This window comes from Scyliorhinus torazame, chromosome 13 (genome assembly GCF_047496885.1).
Source record: "Scyliorhinus torazame isolate Kashiwa2021f chromosome 13, sScyTor2.1, whole genome shotgun sequence".
NCBI classification, from domain to species: Eukaryota; Metazoa; Chordata; class Chondrichthyes; order Carcharhiniformes; family Scyliorhinidae; genus Scyliorhinus; species Scyliorhinus torazame.
Genome location: NC_092719.1, coordinates 152348974 through 152368702, shown reverse-complemented (window position 1 = coordinate 152368702; position 19729 = coordinate 152348974). Strand labels below are relative to the sequence as shown.

Sequence of the window (19729 nt, the reverse complement as noted above, 5' to 3'; positions counted from 1 at the left end):
TCAGAGCACAGCACCCCTCTAACTGACATTGCGTCAATTAATTAGTAAATTAAAATTATAAGTTTTTTTTTTTAAATTTTAAGTTACTGTTAACTTTCTGTTTCCTAGCACTAGATTTCTACTATAAATGTGAAAGCTAAATATAGTACTCTCTGATCTCTGGCTTAGATACCCCTCTAAATTATAATTAAGTAATTATGTTTAATTAGTTACCAATGCTTAATTTTAAAAATTTAGTGTAGATTCCCAACCAGCCACTCAGGTCACAGCTTTTCTGTGATGTCACTTCAGTCCCCCCCCCCCCCCCCCCCCGCCACACACACAAATTGAAAAGGTAATAAAAGTAAAAATGAGTAAAAATCACTTACTTACCTTCTTAGGGTCTTAGATGTCCTCAGGTTCTCTCCCTAACAGAGACTGCTCCTCCTCCTCCGAACGGCTCCCGAAACTAGGCCGCTCTTTTTAAATCTCTTATGAGCTGAGTGCAGTGATATATTTGTCTTACTTTCAGCTGTCTTCATCAAATCCCTGAGGTACAGATTTCTTCCCATCTGGCACAGAAGAGGTTTATCTTCCTTCACTACATCTGACAGGAACACTTCAATCACTTTCAGACTCTCACTCCTCTGATCCATTCAGCTCCATCTGCTGTGACATCTCTTCCACAAGTCAACCAAGACAAGTCAAGTTTCCCCCCAAAGGCTCCCCCAGCCCTATCACTGAATGCCTTCCTCTTTCTCAAAGTGGGTATCAGTAACTCATAATGGTGTTCAACTGTTTGAGATGTCATGAATGTTCAGGGCGGCATGTGGCGCAGTGGTTACCACTGGGACTGAGGCGCTGAGGACCCGGGTTCTAATTCCGGCCCTGGGTCACTGTCCGTGTGGAGTTTGTACATTCTCCCCATGTGTGCGTGGGTTTCACCCCCACAACCCAAAGATGTGCAGGTTAGGTGGATTGGCCACACCAAATTGCCCCTTAATTGGGAAAAAAAATAATTGGCTACTCTAAAAAAAATGTTAAATGAATGTTCAGAGCTGATCCTTGAAAGGAGCCAGAAGCAAAGAGGATTAAGGCCACAGTGACTTTGATGGTTGCTGGCAGGGCATTGACTACTGCTGGGGTGGCACGGCGGCACAGTGGTTAGCACTGCTGCCTCACGGTCACGAGGACCTGGGTTTGATGCCAGCCCCAGGTTACTGTTCGTGTGGAGTTTGTACATTCTCCCGTGTCTGCCCCCACAATCCAAAGATGTGCAGGGTAGGTGCATTGGCCACACTAAATTGCCCCTTAATTGGCAAAAAAAAAAATGGGTATTCTGATTTTATAAAAAATAAATTATGACTCATGCTCTGAGGAGCAGTTTCAGCGATGAGGTCCATCTGCCTGGAGTTGCATTTTCCTGCAGCATTGGGTCTCAGTCATCTTCAGGTAACTCTGTCTTCGACAGTAGATCCTGGCTGTGGCCTTTTTTGCCTTCCTGTCGGGGCTGGTTTAGCACACTGGGCTAAATAGCTGGCTTTGAAAGTAGACCAAAGCAGGCCAGCAGCATGGTTCAATTCCCGTACCAGCCTCCCCGAACAGTCGCCGGAATGTGGCAACTAGGGGCTTTTCACAGTAACTTCATTTGAAGCCTACTTGTGACAATAAGCGATTTTCATTTCATTTCATTCCTTTACTCTCCCATGCCCTCCTGCTGCTTGGGGTTCCACCTTTCCCGTGGACCATGTTGCTCCCTCATTGCCACTAGACATAAAATCTGACAGCTGCAGTCTTTTTGGAGAGGTGACTGTCCTATTGCAATTGTCAACCTTTACCCCTGCCCTTGGGTGGGATTCTCCGACCCCCCGCTGGGTCCGAGAATCGCCGGGGGGGCGGCGTGGATCCCACCCACGCCAGCTGCCGAATTCTCTGGCGCCGGGATTTTGGCGGGGGCGGGAATCGTTCCAGTCGGCGGCCGCTAGCAGCGGCCCCCCCGGCGATTCTCCGGCCCGCGATGGGCCGAGTGGCAGCCCGTTTCGGCGGGTCCGCCGGCGTATGTTACGACAGGTACTTACCAGCAGGACATGGCTCCGCGGACGGCCTCCGCGGCCCTTGGGGGGGGCGCGGGGGGATCTGGCCCCGGGGGGTGCCCCCATGGTGGCCTGGTCCGTGATTGGAGCCCACCGCTCCGCGGGCGGGCCTGTACCTTGGCGGCACTCTATTCCTCCACACCGGCCGGTGTAACGGTCCGCGATGGCCGGCGCGGAGATGAACACCCGCGCGCATGCGCCAATTCGCGCCGGCTGGCGGAGGCCCTTCAGCGCCGGTTGGCATGGCACCAAGCCCTTCCGCGACAGCTGGCGCGGCGCCAAACATTCCAGCGCCGGCCTAGCCCCTGCAGGTGCGGAGGATTCCGCACCTTTGGGGCGGCTCGATGCCAGAGTGGTTCACGCCACTCATTCACACCGGTGTTGCCCGCCCAGCCGGTTTCCGAAGAATCCCGCCCCTTATTTTCTCACAATTCTGTGGTGGTGATGACACAATTCAATGCCAAACTGCTGGGTGGCCACTTATTCCAGTTCCTGGAGGAGATGGATGGCAAATATTCAGCCTGGGTGCAGATCGAACCGTTCTAAAGTTTTCAGATGATCTAAAACTTTGTAAGGTAGTAGATAGTGTTGCTCTTTTTAGCCTTAGTTTTATTACCTCTGATTATGTCACCTTTGTTCACGAGTCGCCAAGTATCTTTCTGATACCGCCATGTGGTTCAAGCTCGAGTTATGATTGATAAGTCAGCACACCGCTTAGTAAGATTGAAATCAACGGTCATTTATTATATACAACAATTAATGCTTACACAATAATCCTACTGTCTATATAGAAACCTATCACGACTGGCCAATACTTAACTTTAGGAAGGGCCCACCAGGTCAGGGAAAAGAATGGCTTATCGAATCGGATCTGGCCCGCGGGATTCAAAAAGGCTGATACAGGTCGATGGCTAGGAGTCTTTATTGGGTAATGATCGCTGGAGTCAGACTTACTGTTTCTGGTCGATGTTCTTGCGAAGGTCTCGAGCAGGTGAAGAAGGGAGAGACAGAGCGATCTGAACTTGGCCCCTCACTTTATAGGGCCCAGGGGCTTCCCACCTCTTGGGGCGACCCTTGACCCTGAGTCCCAAGTGATTGGACTTGTTCCCAATCACTGGGTTCGATATGTCCAATAACGGGGCGATTCCTCGATCGGGGGGTGGTCATTCACCTGTCTTTGTTTCGGCCACTGCAGGCGCCGACAGGTCTGGCCCGGCATTCAATTGCTAATATGTTGCAATTGTTCCTGGGGATAGCCGATTAAACTGCAGATGTCTGGGTTGATGTGCTGCTAATAGTCTTGAGTATCGATCTGGGCCGACTTCCCCAGAGCCGAATACGCTATTCTGTCTGCAGCTGTCCGTTTGTGTCCTGTTGGCTGCTTTTCCCATCAGCCTTTTCGGTTAGCCATTTTAAATCGGGTTTTGGCCAAATTAATAGGGAATCAGCCATTTTAGGTGGCTATAGGATCTCCTTGTGATCCTAACGCGAAGCGTGAAGGATCACATAAATGTTGTCCTTTCCGTTCCCTGACCGGGGGGGGCACCTCCTCCATGGCCACTACTCTGACCCTAGCTATGCACAAAAATTTACCTAAACAATTCTTGAGGGCGCTATGTCAGGCAGGGGCATGTATCTACAAAATAAAAACTTGGAACCTCTAATTTTACCTAAATACACTCATCAAGCATTGCATCATCCTGTCTCTCTAAAACATACAACAACAATCATAACATTCCATATATTCTTTCCTGGCTTGGCAGTCAAGCTCAGGATCATACATTTTTTTTTCATGAAAGTTTTGTACATCTTTTTATTTACAGGAAAACGCAAGTGCTTGTTCTTTATTTTTGTATTATAGGTCGAGGGGGTCTGGGGTCTGGTCATACCCAAACATAGGGGATTGGATCCGATATACAGGGGTTCGAGCGCGGTACGCTCTCCTTCTCCACTTGCGGAGGCGCATAGTCTGTACTGCACAGCAGAGTATGGCCAACGCTAATAGTGCTTCAATAACGTACGGCAGGGAGTACCAAGTTATGAACTTGGCACACCAGGATAATGCAGCGTGGCTGGTGACTGGGCCCTCGGTACTGCGGGGCAGTAAAACATTAACGGCAGCGGGGTTTGAAGTAATGGGGTCCGTGTTCCCGCGCAACCAAATGTCCAGTATAAAAATCTTGATCACGATGAAAGAAGTCCTCATGGCTGTCCTCTTTCTTTTTCTTTCTTTGTGTTCTCTGTTTTCTCCGGTCCTGGAGCTTCTGGAGTTCTGTAAAACAAGCATAGTATCTGTAACTACCTTGGTATAATATCTGGTATGTTAGTGTGTCTGTCCTGCGGGGCCAATTATTCCTTTATAATTGGTCACTATATGTGACTCCCTCATTTTTTTTTTCAAAACAAATGTTAGGACTCGGCACACTTCCCAATGGTGGACCAGTGCTAAGTTTAGCATCCAAATGTTCTAGGATGTAAATAGCATTTGGCATCAACCCAAAGGTTGCCTAAATAAATAAAACTGTTTTTGAAAGGAAAAGGTCAAATGAGGTGCGTATGGGCTGCGACGGGTAAGATTTGGATGGAGTCCCCGGGTAGGACGGCTACCAATACCGTATCTCCCCTACCCGAGCATTTTTGACCAACGGGGGGGGCGTCCCCAGGCAGGGCAGGTCTCACGCTGTTTCTCCACTGCCTGAGCAACCGACAAGAACGGGCAAAAATGTAGTCATCATGGTGGGGTTGCTGCTGTGAGTCTCCCGTCAAATCAGAAAAGCAGTTACGATCGGGCGTCTGATACCCGAACAAGTATCAGCTGAAAAGCTAGTTCCCCTGCGCGGTGGGTCTCTGAGGCAAGTCCTCAGAGGTTTCGGTAGAACGGGCGTGTGAGAAAAATTCTCCTGTCGAACGAATAACACTTAAACAAACATACAAACAACGTAAAACATCCTGCAGGTTCCATCAGGAAGGACAACACTTTTCCCCAAGTGTCTCCTTTAAATCATCATGTGGACACCTCAGTTCTCTGTTGCGAACAGGGTCGCAAAGGGGTATGCGAATTGGGGGTCTGACTCGGGGTCGTCCCCTTCTCCCGGGTGCCAAATTCTGGAGTGAATTCATGTTGAGAGGGCTGCGTGGTATGAGTTGGGGTTGCTCTCGTCGTTGCGGACGAGTCTGTAGGAGTTGTCGCGGTGCCAATGGCGTTCGTCAAGTTGAGTGGGGATAGAGTCGGGGTCGTCCGTGTGGTTCGGTGGTCGGTGCTGTGGTTTGTTTAAGAAAGTGATGAGGAAGGGGTCACTGGAGTCGAACTCGGAGTCGCTGGGTGTGGGACCAGGATAGTAGGGAGGCGTGCTGTGGCTGTCGTCAGAGTCACAGTCGCTGTCTCTGCTGCTGCAGTCTGTGGGCGTTCCGGGGCGGGGTGTAAAGTTTGTGGGTGGAGTCGGGGGCGAGTCCGTGTCTGGGCTGGATGTGGAGGGGGTTGGTGTGGTCACGTTGGCTGTGGGCGGGGTTTGGTCTGCTGCGTCAAGCATGATGTGGTGGGCGTGGTTTGACTGTGCTCCATAAGCCTTTAGCTGGTTTATGTGAAACCACGCAGTCTTACCATTTTGGTATTTGATTTTATATACCGATGGGCTTACTTTATCCGTAATGGAGTACGGACCTGAGTATTTCGGAGACAGAAATGTGCTGGGGTTATACACAGACAACATCACTTGTTGTCCTATATTATAATCCGTTGCATGTACTGCCTTATCAAAACAGGCCTTACTCTGTTTTCTTTTAGTACCCAGTTTAACAGCGGCTGCTAACTGAGCCGTTTTTACATTTATAAGTAATTGTTCAACGGCTTTCTCGTGAGTGAGGGCCGTAACTTCAGGGCTGGTCAGGTCTAAACCCAACAAGTACTCTGTCCCTTTCATGGGGCGTCCGGTCATGAGGGTGTGTGGGGTGTAACCTGTGGAGGTGGAAACAGTGTTACGCAAAAACATCAGCGCAAAGGGGAGGACCGAATCCCAAGTGGTGTTGTTCTGCTGGACCATTTTTCTAAGGGTGGTTTTTAGGGTCCGATTCATGCGCTCCACTATACCACTCGATTGAGGGTGGTACGCAATGTGAAATTTTGGGGTTATGCCAAATATCGTGAGGACGTTCTGCATGACACGTCCCGTAAAGTGAGAACCTTGGTCCGATTCAATACTCCGGGGGAGTCCCCATCTTGTAAAGATGTGGTGGGTTAGGATTTTGGCTGTGGTTTTCGCGGTGTTGGTGCGGGCTGGAAATGCCTCCACCCACTTTGTAAAAGTGTCTATGACCACCATAACATATTTATAGCCATTCCTGCAAGGGGGCAATGGACCTATAAAATCGATCTGGAGGTTAGTCCAGGGGCCGTTAACGGGTCGGGTGTGGCTGAGATGTGCCTTTTTGGCATATCTATCTGGGTTGTCTGAGCGCAGATGAGGCAATTCTCAATGTAATGGGATACATCCTCTTTGAGATTCGGCCACCAACAAAGCTGTTTGAGGTGGGCTGCGGTGGGTTCGATTCCCTGGTGTCCATGACCATCATGGAATAAACAGATTATTTGGTTCCTATCCTGCTCAGGAACTACATAAAGGGTGTCCTTTAGCACCACACCGTCACGTGTGGTTATTGTATTTCTGTACCTCTCGTATGAGGCTGGAAACTTCCCTTTCACGATTTCAGTGAGAGCGCTATCCTGCTTCTGGGCCTCTACTAGATCTTCGATCCTAGTCTGCGCGACCTGAACTGCACTCACTGGCGCACTCACTGGGGCACTCTCGGGGGGCTTCCAAAAGTACCCATGTCTGGATCCTGCCTTAGCCAGTGCGTCGGCTTTTACATTTCATGGGGGGGAGGAACGATGGTGGCTGCAGACTTTTATAATGCCAAAAGTCCGGTTCTTGGCTTTTTCCAAAATATGGCGGAGTAATGGGGCTGAGGGGAGGGGTTTCCCATCCGCGGAAACAAATCCTCTCGTTTCCCAGAGGGGCAGAAATTCAGTGAGGCTGTTGCACACGTATAGACTGTCTGAATATGTGTCTGCTTAGCTGGGGAAGGAATTTGGGTGCTCTACAATATAAGCGATGGCCGCAAGCTCTGCTGCCTGCGCACCTAAGTGTCCGGGTAATTTTAATGTGATTTCCTCGTGGGCGCGTCCCTGCGCGTCCTCCACATAAATCCCACAACCTGTTATGCGTTGCCCATCCAGGACTGTGGAAGATCCATCCACATAGATCCTAATGGGGTCACACGTGTCCGGGTGAGGGGGGTTCTGAGATGGAGTGGCTAGTTTTCTGGGGGGTGTTTTGCTATAAAGGGGCCTGTATTATGGTGGGGCGAGATGATTTCACATTAATGGGGGGTTCCGGGGTACTGTAGATTGTCCGCTAAGTATGTGTGTGTTTTGGTCCGTTTGACTGTGATGTCCCGTCCTTGTAAGAGAAGGGTCCACCTAGCAGCGCGGATTTGGCTGACGGTACCGTCTTTAAGTCGTCCGTCTAGTAAAAGTTGGGTGGGGGTGTGCTCAGTCAAAATGGTGATGGGGTTCAATCCGGTAATGTATGAGAAGTACTGGACTGCCCAGAAAACTGCGAGCAGGTGCCTCTCACAGGCTGAGAATCCCTGTTCCACAGCATCTACAATTCGGGAGGCATAAGCCACGCGTCTTAGCTGGTCGTGCCATTCCTGCAGGAGCATGGCTGAAAGGGTGCGGTCTGTAGTCGCTACATCTATTGCGTAAGGGGAAAACGGGTCGGGAACTTGTAGTGCGGGGGCTGCTATGAATGCCTGTTTTAATGATTCCACAGCATCCGTATGCTGCGGAAGCCATTCCCAGGGGGCTCCTTTCTTTAGGAGGTCTGAGAGGGGTGCTGCCTTGCTGGCGAAACCGTCAATGTGGTTTCGGCAGTAGCCAACCAGTCCTAAAAACGACCGGAGGGCTGAAGCGTGTTGGGGAAGGGGCAATTTAGCGATCGAGTCAATTCTTTTGTGCTCGATCTCACGTTTGCCGTGTGTGATAATAGTACCCAGATATACCACTTTCTCTTCCAATATCTGGGCCTTTTGGGGGTTTACTTTGCAGCCAATGGAATGTAGTAATTCCAGGAGTTCGGACAGAAGCTCAATGTGCTCTTCCTTCGTGTCTGTCTGCAGTAGTAGATCGTCTACATACTGTACCAGACATTCGGGGCGAGAAAACTTTGCTAGTCCATTTGCCAGCTGTCGGTGGAAAATGGAGGGGGAGTTGTGGAAGCCTTGTGGCAGGCATGTCCACGTGTACTGCTGCGCTCTGAAAGTGAAGGCAAATTTATACTGGCACACCTTTGCCAATGGAATGGACCAGAACCCATTACTGACGTCCAAAACCGTGAAATATCGGGCATGGAGTCCCTGTTTGAGCATGATCTCGGGACTTGTTGCAACGGTGGAGGCTGCTACAGGGGTGACTTTATTCAGCTCCCGATAATCAATGGTCAAGCGCCATGATCCGTCGGGCTTCCTTACTGGCCAAATCGGGGCATTATTAGTTGAGGCTACCGATCTTAGGATGCCCTGCTCTAATAAACTTTCTATAACCTTTAGGATTTCTCCCTCTGCTTCTAGGGGGAATCCGTACTGCTTTTGGGGTCTAGGGTCCGGTCCTGTTATTTGTACGGAACCGGTCATCCGTCCACAGTCGTGTTTGTGGGTTGCGAATGCTGCCCTGTTCTTTTGCAGGACTGCCCTAACCTGTCGGTCCGTGCTGAGTGTGGTGGGGTTGAACCAGAACTCGCCTACTGCGCTAATTTTGTTCATATAATCCCCTATATTGAGCGTTGCGGGGGCTCTAGCGGATTTCGCCATCTTCCAGACACACTGGTTGACTGGATCGAAAGAGAGGTGGTGAGAATTCATGAAGTCGATCCCCAAAATGTGCTCTGCTATTGGGGGCAGGTCGACTAACACTACGGGGTGTTTTGTATTAATGGTGCCGATTTGGATGGGTACAAGGGTTGTGATATGTCCCTGTTGTGAGTGGCCTGTGAAACCGCTGAGGGTGATAGTGGCTGTGGTGGGCCACGTGTCCTTACCAAGGGTGGAGGAATTTAAGGTTGTGCGGGACCCTCCTGTGTCCCAGAGAAGCTCGATCGGCTGTCCCCTAACGTTTGCTGTGACTACGGGTCATCCTGACCTATCCCACAGGGTATCGCAGACCCAGCTGGGGGAGCCTGTACACCGTCAGTCCGTTCCGGTCAAGTCTGTCTGATCGGACTGGGCGCTAACGCTATGTATGGGTTCTGTTTTTTTCTTATTGATAGCGCCTGTCTGTTGGGCTCTCTGTGGCTTTTTAGGGCCATTGCATTCTTTGGCAAAATGTCCCAATTGTCCGCAATTGTAGCATTCTTGCGGTTTTGCTGGGGGTCTGCTCATTCCCTCGTTTACCCAGGCGGGGCTGTGAAGAGTGGTTCTTACTGCCTGCACGTCTGCGGCGGCTTGGTTTTCCTCGGGGGTTCTAGCTGCGGGTTTACTGTGAGCCGCTTGTTCCCAAACGCGGGACAATCTTTTGACCACCCACTTCTCATTATGAGCCTCCTCTAGGGGTCATAATTACTACAGGCATTCTGTCCTGCTTCCGTGGCATGGGAGATAAGGGTGCGGGTCCATTTGGCCATATTGTCTGCAGACAAATGGGCACAGTCTACGTTTCCGAAAACAGCTTCAAAGTGAATCCACAAGCGTCCTGCAAACGCTGTGGGGTGTTCAGACTTCTTCTGTCTGCACTTATTTAGGCCATCTACGGGGTCGCCCCGGTTATACCCGATCGCATCCAGGATCGCGGTATGCATTTCTGCAAGGGTGCCTCCTCCTACATTCTGTGGGTCGGGAAGGGCTGCTGCGACCGATGGGTCTAAGCTGAGGACCGTGAGCTTTACCTGCTCTTTCTCATCCAGGCCGTACATGGTCGCCTGGTGTTTGACGGTGGCAAGGAAATGGTGTGGATCTGAAGCGGGGAGGAATGGTGTGATTTTAGCACACGCGTCCCGTAATTGGGTCACTGTGAGGGGGGTGGAATATAAGGTGCGGTGGGTTGTTACAGGGTTCATGGGAGCCTGTATTACCTGCTGTGTGGGGGGTGGGGGTGCTCTCCTCCTTTGGGGCTTTCCCTGCGCACATGTTCCCTGAACATATCTCTGCGCTGTCTCTTGCAGTTCTTCCCAATCAGGGCCGTCTTCCTGTTCTAAACTTTCCCCAAAGGTGTCTTGGAATCCCTTTTGGACAGAAAGCATTGCGTGCAGGTCTGCAATTTGCTTTCGGCACTTCGCATGGTCTAAGGTACTCTGCCTTTGTTCCGTGGTTGCAGCGTGGAGCGCTCTCAAGGCTGCCTTGAGATCACTACACTGCTTCTGTAGCGGCTCCACCTGCTTCTTTGTCTCTTTCTTAACCAGGATGGCACGCTGCGTGTCCTGATAAGCCTTCTCATACTGGGATTGAAAACTGCTTAAATGCGCCAGACAAGACTGGTGACCCCGTTTGGCGTCAGCCACCTCTTCTTCCTTGGCTTCTGACTGCCTTTTCAATCCAGGTTCTCTTTTTCCATCTCGCATACATCGATTTTACTCATACGATGTATGCCTTCTATTTCTTTTCGGAGCGTCCTGACGACCTCATCTGTGCCTCGCAATTGTGCCAGACAGGACACAATTGCCATCGGCTTGCGCGCTTTCGCTAAGCTTTTCTTATGGATTTCACTCATGTTCTCCCACCAAGTATGCCCTATACTTCCGGGACCTGAGTCGTCATTATTACAGAAACCGCTCCACACGGGCCATCCTTTGCCCTGCAGAAATTTGCGAATTTCCACTTCCCAAATGGGACACTGTCCCACTTTAATGCAGCTGATAGGTGCGACCGCAAATTCTTCGTGGTTCATGAGGCATTGCATTGCCTGCATGGCCATCTCTCTTATCTGCTCACTACGTTCAAATTTGGAACAGGGGGCTAAGGTGGTGTCGTAGATGCGGGTACGGCTTGCGCTAATTTTCCGAAAATACAGACTTCCGACAGTTTTGACGCAACAAAAATGTATCAGTTTTACCTTATAACCCTGTTAGTTACGCATGCATACACACACTTCCGAATTGTGAATTATTAACCAGAACCGCTTGAACACTTGTGGTTTTTGTTTTGTTTTTGTTTCCGATTGGACTTCTAATTCAAATTGTTGGGGTTCTCCCGGAGTGGTTTTCCACTTCTATGTCGGGTCCCGGCGGAGTCGCCAATTATGTTGCTCTTTTTAGCCTTAGTTTTATTACCTCTGATTATGTCATCTTTGCTCACAAGTATCTTTCTGATACCGCCACGTGGTTCAAGCTCGAGTTATGATTAATAAGTCAGCACACCGCTTAGTAAGATTGAAATCAACGGTCATTTATTATATACAACAATTAATGCTTACACAATAATCCTACTATCTATATAGAAACCTATCACTACTGGCCAATACTTAACTTTAGGATGGGCCCACCAGGTCAGGGAAACAAATGGCTTATTGAATCGGATCTGGCCCGCGGGATGCAAAAAGGCTGATACAGGTCGATGGCTAGGAGTCTTTATCGGGTAGCGATCGCTGGAGTCAGACTTACTGTTTCTGGTCGATGTTCTTGCGAAGGTCTCAAGCAGGTGAAGAAGGGAGAGACAGAGCGATCTGAACTTGGCCCCTCACTTTATAGGGCCCAGGGGCTTCCCGCCTCTCGGGGCGGCCCTTGCCCCTGAGTCCCAAGTGATTGGACTTGTTCCCAATCACTGGGTTCGATATGTCCAATAACGGGGCGATTCCTCGATCGGGGGTGGTCGTTCACCTGTCTTTGTTTCGGCCACTGCAGACGCCGACAGGCCTGGCCCGGCACTCAATTGCTAATATGTTGCAATTGTTCCTGGGGATAGCCGATTAAACTGCAGATGTCTGGGTTGATGTGCTGCTAATAGTCTTGAGTATCGATCTGGGCCGACTTCCCCAGAGCCGAATACGCTATTCTGTCTGCAGCTGTCCGTTTGCGTCCTGTTGGCTGCTTTTCCCATCAGCCTTTTCGGTTAGCCATTTTAAATCGGGTTTTGGCCAAATTAATAAGGAATCAGCCATTTTAGGTAGCTACAATAGTGAGGATGATAGTTATAGATCTCGGATGACTTAGGCAGGAAGGTGACTTGGCAGATGGAGATCAACATGGAGAACTGTGAAGTAATGCAATGTGGGAGGACTAGTAGACAGTACACTAGAAATAGCAAAACGTTGGAAATAGTAGATGAGAAAAGAGTGAAAATGTAGGTTAAACATCAAATCTGGAAGCATCTGTGGAGAAAGAAACAGATTTTAGACTTCAGGGCAATGACCTTTCATCACAATTGACTTAAAAAGGAAAAGCTTATATGATGAAAAGTCACTCAGTACATCTTTCCACCGACGCTGACTGAGCTGTTGAGTATTTACAACATTTTATGGTTTTATTTCAGATTGACAGCATCTGCAGTACTTTATTCTTGACTCAGTTGAGCAGAACGACCTTGATGCTCATATACACAAAATCTTAAAGGGACAGGGCAAGTTAATAAGGTTTTTGGGTCAGCTATTGGGTTTCTAACTAGAAGGACAGAGTACAAAAAAATAAGGGTAATGGTAGCATTTTGTAACTCACTCAGTTAGAGTATGTTGGCCAATTCTGTGTATTACGGTAGTACCAGAGGTAGTGTTAGGGGCAAGTACATTGGTAGTGCCGGATTGGGGCTTGCATGGGGCTGGGGTGTGGGGGTACGGGGGGGGGGGGGGGGGGGGGCGGTTCCATTTGAACTTTTGTGCACTGAGGTGGCATTTAAAAAGGGCGTCCTGATCTTCAAAAAAACAAAGGTGCTGGCAACCTGCCCCTTGTTCCTAACAATGGTGGAGAAACGCTGTTTTTCACATCCACTGCGCACTCTGTGGAAAAAATGGTACAATTCTGCCGTTTCTATTTTATTATGGTGTTAAGTTCCATAGCCCATTACAGAAGATTGTTACATATTTACCGAAGCTACAGTACCTGTAACACAGTTGGATATTAACTTTGGTCTGATGCACAATTCCACAGTAATTACGCAAATCCATTGCATTTTCCAGACCATTTCAATTCTACTTCAGTGGATATTTCTTTCCAAAATCTAATCTCTATTAGTATCTGTTCCTCTTAGATTTTTGAAACATTCCTGTAAACATTCCTCTCTCATGTACTTCGCAACAGTGTACTTCACAAAATATGGGAAATATGTTGTGCAGTATTATCAGTTGTTCGCTTCTCAATATATGGAACGGTGCTTCACCATTCAAGGCAAGCATTAATGTCTCGATGGGAATGAAGGGTTGACTTTTCCTCTTATCTTCATGCAAAATGTATGAAGCCTGCAACAATAACTGATTGACGTGAAAGCATGTTTTTAAAAGAAGTGCGTAAACCTCAAAGTTGCAGGTTAAGAATGTAAAATTAGTGAAGCTTTATTTTACCATTTTGTAGCAAAACAAATAGTAATCTTCTTAATCTGATGATTCTCAAAATTTCACAAAGGAATTCTGCCAGAATGTTGTGTGGCACATTTGATGGACTCCATTTGATCTTTTCATATGAAATCTTGAAAACAAAGCTCATGTTGAAATGGATGGATATTAATATACACAACACAGGGTACATCATCCAGTAAAATGTCCAGAATAGTTTATCAAATGTTTCAAAAATAATTGACACATTCGGATGAGGGGAATGCAGTAGATGTAGTGTATAAGGACTTCAGTAAGGCTTTTGACAAGGTCCTGTATGGGAGACTGATCAAGAAGGTAAAAGCCCAGGGGATCCAGGACAATTTGGATCCAAAATTGGTTTAGTGGCAGGAGGCAGAGGGTAATGATCGAAGGTTGCTTTTGTGACTGGAAACCTGTATCCAGGGTGTACTACATCAGTGCTGGGTCCCTTGTTTATAGTGCACATTTATGATCTAGATGTGAATATGGGGGGAATGATCAGTCTACTTCGCAGATGACACAAAAATTGGTGGTGTAAATGGCAAAGGGGGAAGTCTTAAATTACAGGATGATATAGACGGACCGATCAAATGGGCAGAACAGTGGCAAATGTAATTTAACTCTGAAAAGTGTGAGGTGATGCATTTTGGGAGGGGCTACACAATAAACGGTAGGACGCTAGGAAGTACAGAGGACCAGAGGGACCCTGGATTGCATGTCCAAAGATCCGTGAAGGCAGTAGAGCGGGGAGATAAGGTAGTGAAGAAGCTATATGGGATACTTGCCTTTATTTGCTGAGGCATAGAATATAAAAGTAGAGAGGTTATGATGGAGGTGTACAAAATTCACATTAGGCCACAGTTCGAGTGCTGTGTGCAGTTCCGGTTGCTACAATATAGAAAGGATGTGTTTGCACTAGAAAGGGTGCAGAGGAAGTTCAATAGGATGTTGCCACGGCTGGAGCGTTTCAGCTATGAAGAGAGGCTGAATAAGCTGGGGTTGTTGTCCTTAGAGCAGAGAAGGCTGAAGAGGGACACATCGAACTGTACAAAATTATGAGGGACATAGATAGGTAGATAGGAAGAAACATTTCCCCTTAGTAGAGGGGTCAATAACCAGGGACATAGATTTAAGGCAAAGTTAAGGAGATTTACTGGGGATTTGAAGAAAAACAAGCAGTCCCCAGGCCCTAAGTCCCAAAGTTCAGGACAATGTAAGGTTGGGATCTGGGAGTGGGGTGGGAGGAGGGTGCAGGTGAGGACGGGTCTCACGGTAGGCAGGGAAGGTGAGGTCCTGGGGTGAGGAGTTATCGGGAGCTGTCTTGATGGAGAGGCTGGGGAGAGGGGAGAAGGTCTCGCGGCAGCGCCGACCTGAGCAGAAGAATGTTCAATGTGGAAAGGGTGTCTTATGAGGGAGGTCCCTCCCCCGCCATTTCCTCTCAAGGCCCAAGCTGGGTGACCTGCCAGGCATCCCACCTATTCTTGAGCTCCTCCTACCAGGCTCAGAATTGAGTCACTGAAGGGTCTCAAATTGGGAAAAGGGTGGGTGGGCGACTGTGTGAAACAGCAAAATTGGCCAAATTGAAATACAAGTCTGAACAACTCACTTTCCTGCCACCTGCCCCTGCCAGCTCAGGAGAAAATCTTCGCAATGTCCAGGGCCACAAATACCTCTAGGCGAAATAGTAATTTATTATATTCTGTATTCTCTCGAGTTTCGAAAAATGAAAGCTGATCTCATTGAAACATATAAGATTCTGAAGGGGTTTGATGGGATGGATGCCGAGAGATTGTTTCTGCTGGTGGGGGAAATCTAAAACACAGGGTTACATTCTCAGGATAAGGGCCCAATCATTTAGAGCTGAGTCAAGGACACATTACTTCACTCAAAAGGTTGTGGAAATTTGGAATTCACTGCACCAAAGGGGTGTGGAAGCTCCATTGTTGAATATATTTCATTCAGGGACAGACAGGTTTTTGGGCTCTCTGGGAATGAAGGGATATTTGGGGGGGGGGCGGCGCAGGCAGGGAGAAAGTGGATTTGAAGGCCAAAATCAGCCATGATAGTAGTGAATGGTAGAGCAGCCTCAAGTACAGTCTTTCCCTACTATTATTTCTGGTGTTCTTGAGCATCTTTAACTATTGTATGTCCAACTCACGTGCAATCTATTCAACATTAAGGAGCCCAAATGCAGATGGGGTGATCATTGTGTTGAATAATGGGCTGGATTCTTCGTTTGAGAGACTAAATAGTGATGCCGGGACTGATTTCCCGAGTGTTCTACATGCACAGTAGCGGCGCCGGTCCCGGAGCGATTCAGGACAGCCTAATAGGCTAGCACCAATGCCACATGGAATTGGTGCAATCCAATGCATGCTGGCGTGTGATACGACAGGGTCAGGATTGGCACTGGATAGCCTGTCAAGCAGGATCTGCATATAGGCACTCCATTCCTCACACACCCTCATCCCAGACAGGGAGATGGCACTGGTTGCGCTGGAGCTCACCCGTCCCGTTGATGGGTCAGCTGGAGCCAGAGGGTATCTAGGGGGGTGGCCTGAGGAGGCGCCAATACAACCCATGTGCTAAGCTCAGAGTGGACAGTCAGCGACGTGCACAGCCGGGTGGCTGCCTTTCAGGCTGTGGCAATGGTGGCCTATGCCCTTCCACCCCAATCTCACGGCCTAACTCCGGGCTACTCCCCACTACTCCCTTCGGCCCTGGCAGAAATCTCCCGGCCGGCGGCACAACAGTCAGCACACTATACCGATGTTGGACACTTTTCCTGACCAAAAGGATGGGTGTGCAATGCAGAAAAAAGATGCATGACCCACTCCGATCATAGAATCAGAGAATCCCTACAGTGGAGAAGGAGGCCATTAGGCCCATCAAGTCTGCACCGACCTTCTGAAAGAGCCCCCTACCTGGGGTCAGGTCCCCACCCTATCCCCATAACCCCACCTAACCTTTTGGACACTAAGGGGTAATTGATCTTGGCCAACCCACTTAACCTGCACATCTTTGGACTGTGAGAGGAAACGGAGCAACTCAGCTGCTGGAGATGCAAAGACAGAGCCGGGAATACCAGGAGGGGATGTCAGCGACACTCCTGCAACTACAAAGCCGAATGGAGTCCCAAAGTCCCAAAGAAATGTTGCTGGTGATTCATGGCACCCAGGGCAATACTGCAATGGTGGCATCCGCAATGGAAAGCCTGGGGCAAGTGGTCAATCCATGACGGAAGAACCCCAAAGCATGGTTCAGCCCCTGAGGGCCATGGCTGAGGGCTTCAACTGCATGTTTCAGACAATGGCGGGCCTCCAGAACTGATATAGCACTTTTCCCCATTTGGACACAGTTCTTCTCATTGGCCCTCAATGTCCACCAGACAGTTAGGTCCACTCATTGTGAATGTTTCATTTGCAGTGATAAGACTCAGGTATGATACAGTGAACCCGAGACCCTCACCACTAGTCGCCCTCTTGTTCTAAGGGACAAAGGAATGTAGGGCTGAACCTCACTCAGACAGAACCGAGAGGTCAGTGTGCTGGCAGCAGACAGACAGGAGTGACACGTAAGCAATAACAAACGTGCATAATAGACCATTCCTCACTGCAAGTCATCATCACCCTCCTGCATTGACTGGGGAGCAGGCACTCAAGGACTGCCCAGCTCCCAGCTTTATCACCCTGATGAGTAAAATTTCCGAAAACTTCATCTCCTGGTCACAGAGTAGTCACGTCACAACGTCCTTGAGGGGCAAGAGGGGACATGTTACTTTGCCGGACAACATGCTGGTCCCAATCTATGAAGCAGGAGGCAACGAGGGCATCCATAGCCCTCATCCCCTTGTGGACCTTCGCCCCGCCTGGCTTCCATCCACCAGATCCTCAGTGGCCTTGTCCTCAACTCTCCCCTGAACATCTTCCTCATCTGAGGACATGTGCCACTCCTCCAAGTTTTCCTTATGTAAGTCGTTGACCCCCTGCAGAGCCAGGTTATGTAGGGCACAGAAGATCACCACAATGCGGGGGACCCTCTGGGGGCTGTACTGGAGGGTCCCACTGGACCCGTCATGGCAGCGAAAACGCATCTTCGGGAGTCTGATGCACCGCTCTGTCAAAAACCAGCTAGCCCTATGAGCCTTGTTGCACCAGCCCTCTGTTCCAGTCTCTGGCCTCTGCAATGGCGTCATCAGCCAAGACCTCAGGGGATAGCCCTTGTCACCTACAAGTCATCTGTGTAGCCTGGAATGACGCTCGGAAACGCCAGAGATCTGTGAGTGCCCGAGGATATAACTCAAGAATGCTCTGTGGAAAACGTTCACAGACCTGCACGAATGCCATCTGGTGGTTACACACCTGCTGCACACTGAGGGAACGGAACCACTTCCTGTTTATGAAGAAGACTCACTGATGGCATGGGGTGCGTAGAACGACATGGGCATAGTTGATCACCCTCTGCATCTGTGGCAGACCAGCTATGGTGCCGAATCCCATAGCCCTCTCGTCTTGCTGGGCCTGGTCGAGGTCGAAATGAATAAAGTCCAAAGACCAGCCGGCATTGTCCCTTGGACTCCCTGGTATTATGTGGAGATAGTTGTGTTATCATGAAATTTACAGTGCAGAAGGAGGCCATTCAGCCCATCGAGTCTGCACCGGCCCTTCGAAAGAGCACCCGACTCAAGCCCATGCCTGCACCCAATCCACCTAACTCAGTAACCCCACTTAACCTTTTTGGACACTAAGGACAATTTAGCATGGCCAATCCACCTAACTCGCACATCTTTGGACTGTGGGAGGAAACCGGAGCACCTGGAGGAAACTCACGCAAACACGGGGGGAAGGTGCAGATTCCGCAGAGACAGTGACACAAGCTGGGAAACGAACCCGGGACCCTGGAGCTGTAGAACATAGAACATAGAACATTACAGCGCAGTACAGGCCCTTCGGCCCTCGATGTTGCGCCGACCTGTGAAACCACTCTAAAGCCCATCTAAACTATTCCCTTATCGTCCATATGTCTATCCAATGACCATTTGAATACCCTTAGTGTTGACATTCCACACCCTTACTACTCTCTGAGTAAAGAACCTACCTCTGACGTCTGTCTTATATCTATCTCCCCTCAATTTAAAGCTATGTCCCCTCGTGCTAGACATCACCATCCGAGGAAAAAGGCTCTCACTATCCACCCTATCCAATCCTCTGATCATCTTGTATGCCTCAATTAAGTCACCTCTTAACCTTCTTCTCTCTAACAAAAACAGCCTCAAGTCCCTCAGCCTTTCCTCATAAGATCTTCCCTCCATACCAGGCAATATTCTGGTAAATCTCCTCTGCACCCTTTCCAATGCTTCCACATCCTTCCTATAATGCGGTGACCAGAATTGCACGCAATACTCCAAATGCGGCCACACCAGAGTTTTGTACAGCTGCAACATGACCTCATGGCTCCGAAACTTAATCCCTCTACCAATAAAAGCGAACATGCCGTACGCCTTCTTAACAACCCTCTCAACCTGAGTGGCAACTTTCAGGGATCTATGTGCATGGACACCGAGATCTCTCTGCTCATCCACACTGCCAAGAATCTTACCATTAGCCCAGGGCTCTGTCTTCCTTCCAAAATGAATCACCTCACACGTTTCTGCATTAAACTCCATTTGCCACCTCTCAGCCCAGCGCTGCAGCTTATCTATGACCCTCTGTAGCTTGTAACATCCTTCCGCACTGTCCACAACTCCACCGACTTTAGTGTCATCTGCAAATTTACTCACCCATCCTTCTACGCCCTCCTCCAGGTCATTTATAAAAATGACAAACAGCAGTGGCCCCAAAACAGATCCTTGTGGTACACCACTAGTAACTGGACACCAGTCTGAACACTTCCCATCAACCACCACCCTTTGTCTTCTTCCAGCTAGCCAAACTGCTAAATCTCCCTGAATCCCATGCTTCCGTATTTTCTGCAGTAGCCTACCGTGGGGAACCTTATCAAACGCTTTACTGAAATCCATATACACCACATCAACTGCTTTACCCTCATCCACCTGTTTGGTCACCTTGTCAAAGAACTCTATAAGGTTTGTGAGGCACGACCTACCCTT

General features: G+C 49.1%; 1 protein-coding gene across 3 annotated transcripts in view; it reads left to right on the top strand.

Moving 5' to 3' along the window:
• The window catches only part of tafa1b (TAFA chemokine like family member 1b), a 796909-nt gene that overhangs the window by 624968 nt on the left and 152212 nt on the right, over positions 1-19729 (top strand). The window lies entirely within an intron of this gene.